The sequence below is a fragment of the Rhinopithecus bieti genome, unplaced genomic scaffold (genome assembly GCF_001698545.2).
Source record: "Rhinopithecus bieti isolate Rb0 unplaced genomic scaffold, ASM169854v2 scaffold_7212, whole genome shotgun sequence".
Classification (NCBI taxonomy): Eukaryota; Metazoa; Chordata; class Mammalia; order Primates; family Cercopithecidae; genus Rhinopithecus; species Rhinopithecus bieti.
This window is the reverse complement of record NW_016806198.1, coordinates 155,560-159,464: the sequence shown is the minus strand read 5'-3', so window position 1 is coordinate 159,464 and position 3,905 is coordinate 155,560. Positions and strand designations below refer to the sequence as shown.

Sequence of the window (3,905 nt, the reverse complement as noted above, 5' to 3'; positions counted from 1 at the left end):
CCCTATGGCATGATAAAATTGAACTAAGCCACACTGTTAGCTACTTCATGAACCCCTCTCTAAAGTTATATTATTGGCCAGGCGCGGTGGCTCACGCCTGTAATCCCGGCAGTTTGGGAGGCGGAGACAGGCGGATCATGAGGTCAGGAAATCGAGACCATCCTGGCTAACACGGTGAAACCCCATCTCTACTAAATATACAAAAACTTAGCTGGGCGTGGTGGCGGCGCCTGTAGTCCCAGCTACTCGGGAGGCTGAGGCTGAAGAACTGAAGAACGGCGAGAACCCGGGAGGCGGAGTTTGAAGTGAGCCGAGATCGCACCACTGTGCTCCAGCCTGGGAGACAGAACGAGACTCCGTCTCAAAAAAAAAAAAAAAAAAGTTCTATTATCAGTAATTTTAAGGTAAGAACGACTATTCCAAATAGAAATATTTCATCTTTTATTTTTGTATTTCATATAGTGACTATTATATAACATTTCTTCTCATTCACTCATTTATCATCAATTATTTTTACACAATCACATATTTTTTGAGAGTCTCCCCTCATACCCTTGCAGTCTCCAGGTCACTTTTTCGGCTTGTGGAATTTGGTGCAAGACCCAGAAAGATGGCTGGTAGCAAAGGCACTGCGCACTGTTCAATGAGACCCATAATGTGGCTGTAACTCTCTTCCTCCTACTGCAAGAACACGGCCGGCAGATCTAGTTCCTCATACGGTGCCTTCACCCGGGTCACCTTCCCGGCCTCCTTCTGCCCATAATTTTCCTTCAGGATCTGGTTCTGTTCCAGAGTGGCCCGTTGCAGACACTGAACCACCAGCCGGCTGCATTTGGATGTTAGTGCCAACTTTGCTGGTCCCACTGGGGTCCCCAGAGAGGTCAAGGTAATCATCCTGAATCTGAAAGAACTCTGCCATCTCCAGCAGGACTTTCTTGGTATTGGCGTGCTCCTTCTCACACCAATTCCTGACATGTACATGGCTGCAGTTACAGGAAGGTAGAAGGAGTAGAAAGCTGTCTTGTACTTGATAATAGATTTATACTTCTTCAGTGAATCTGCCAAGATCGACATTGCCCTGGGGGGCTGTGATGAGGTCCAGGGTCTGCCCAATCCAGTCTGATAGGAACTCTGTAGGAAGAGCTCAATCAGGTTCAGGTAACAGGGCTGCTCCCGGGAATAGTGCTTCAGCAGGCTATAGGTATATACCTCCAGAAGGATAGCATCACTGATGGCTTCCAAATCTATGCCCGGCTTCTGATACCAGCAGACCTGTCCCCGGCAGGTAAGGGATGCATCTATGATGTTATTTGTCACCAGGAAGAAAGCTTGCAGCAGTTCCACACACCATCCCACAGTCAGGGCCCGCTGGAGATTATCAGCATCCTGTTCCCTTGGTTCCATCAGCTCCCTGAAAGCTACTAGCACCGTCAAACCCCGTGATACTTGCTTCCACTGGCATTGTACTCCAGGACCTCCTTGAGCCGGGCAACAGCATCTCCTGTCTCTGGGTGCCCCATCTCATCCTCAGTCAACACTCTAAAGATCTGGGAGGAGTGCTGAACGAAATCCTGCTTTTCTTGGGCATAAATATCTGATTTCTGGTCTCCATTCATTCTGAGGGAGGAGCAAAGGGCTCTGTTCCTGCTCCTATCATCTTTTATTAAATAACTTTCAGCATGGTAAAATGTGATCCTAATTGATTAACTAAAATGTTTACATTTTTTCTTTAACCCCAAGATATGCTGTAATTGCAAATCAATACAGTCTTTGGGGATGAGTTAAGCCGCAGACCCATATGGCACAAACCTTGATGACTCGATGACATTTCACTGTGGGTATTAATATTGTGCTTTAGTGCTACCCACTCTTTTGCTGGTAATGCTTCTGCCTCTACTTTTAATTATATTTAGCATGCCCTTTTATAATATGTGAGACATGGCTCATGGAAATATGAAGAGTATGTTTACGTCAACAACAACAACAACAACAAAATAAAAAAAACAAAAAAAAAGGAAGACTAAAAGAAAGCCAGCAATCCCAGCATTTCTGGAGAAAAAAAAAGTGGATGGGTCCTTTTTTTAATAGACTACTTTTTTTTTTTGCTTCAGAAAGACATCTTTTATACCTTTTCCCTCAAATACTCAAAATTTAACCCTATTTAAAAAAAGCAAGGAAATATAAACAATGTATAAAACTTTGATACTTGGAGAAGTTTGCCTATTATTTTTTGCTTCATAGTATTTTTTGTTTTTAGGGGCAGTTTAATTACCCATATACTTTGTTTTTCCTTTACCTTATCCCTACCAGTGTCAACATAGGAAGCAGGCCATATGAACTTATGAGAACACATGTCCAGTTAATATCTAGTAATAGCTGTCATTTAATGCCTGCCTGCCGTGCACTAGGCACTGTTGTTAAGTGCTTTATGCACATTTGTACACACCCCCATCATCTAGAACTGTAGGATGTAGGTACTTATTCTCATTTTACAATCGAAGAGATATAATTTTTGAAAGTTAAGAAATATGCCCAAGGTTTTATTCAAATGCCTTTCAAGGTATAACACTCTGAAGCTAGAAACTATATCCTTTACAATAACATAACCACACTTTCTTTTCATTTTTGCAAATTAAGATGCGAAACTCTTGGAGGAAAACTTGCACTGTTGAAGCTAACTCTGAATAATATTTGAACCCTCAGTATATGTATGTGTTTGTGTGTATTTACATATATATTAAAAAACAAAATAGTTGATATAATTACTCCTCCAACTCTTAGCCATCATTAATATTTTATAATGTTAAATTGCAATTTGGTAAACTGCAAATAAGATTTTCATATAAAATGGAAATATAGTTTTCTATTTATTTTAATATGAGATATTTAATATCATATACAATATAAAACTATAATTTTATGTATATTTTATGTAGCATTTATAGTATATACACAAGATATATACTGTTTTATATATTTATATATTTATTATATATAAACATGTGTCATATTATTGGATGTGAGTGTATAAAATATGTAAATGATTGAAAAATCGCATAAATTTGATAATTAATTTTATTTTTAAAAGTTTTTATAATAACATTGTTCTCATTGATTATATGTGATATGTTTTATCTGATAATATAAATTTTTTGGCAAATATTCAGATAAAATTATTAATATCTGCTAAAAATTGATTCTATTTATGTCATATGCTAATGATCAACTTCCTATTACCTTAAAAATCATGTCAAACAATCTGTCATATAAGCACCTTAGAAGTCAACCACTATGTCTTAACAACAAGTAAAAAGCTGAACAAAACTCAAAAATGAAAAATTCTTCTTGGACCTGTCAGAGAAGTTGATATCACAAGACAAACTACTGTCCTCCAAATTTCAGAAATCTCTGCAGAAGCCCAGGTAAAAAACCTAAATTGTAATGAATGGATTGCTGAAGGCTAAGGTTGGACAAGTCTGACAGTAAAAAGCAAGGACAGAGTCATGGGGGGCCCCATCCTTTTGTGAGTTTTACTTTTAGTAGCTATTCCAGCTCCTCACAATAAATATTAGGAAAAAAATAATATCTTAATGCTTTTAGTAGGGTAACAGAAAAAGAAATCATTTTAACATAAGGCAGAACATTCTGTTCTTTTTAACAATGACTGTCCTCAGTAGAAACTATTTTACTATAGCCTAACCTGATGGGATTTTATCAGAGTCTACCCTACCTGGAAAAGGGGATACCAAACTCCAATTAGCTCTAGCCTTCTAGATGGGGGAAGGTAAATTCCCAATCTTAGTCTTCTCTAGCCATCCAGTCCCACCCAAGGGAGAGGGGGAAAAAACACTGAGAGTCACTAATATAGTTTGTAGTCCAGGAACACGGGCTCACCAATACTGAGA

The 3,905-nt window shown here is 38.5% G+C and overlaps 1 pseudogene; it reads right to left on the bottom strand.

The window, feature by feature from the left end:
- Positions 1 to 546: 546 nt before the first annotated feature.
- Positions 547 to 1,634, bottom strand: LOC108531616 (farnesyl pyrophosphate synthase pseudogene; annotated as a pseudogene).
- Positions 1,635 to 3,905: the final 2,271 nt, after the last annotated feature.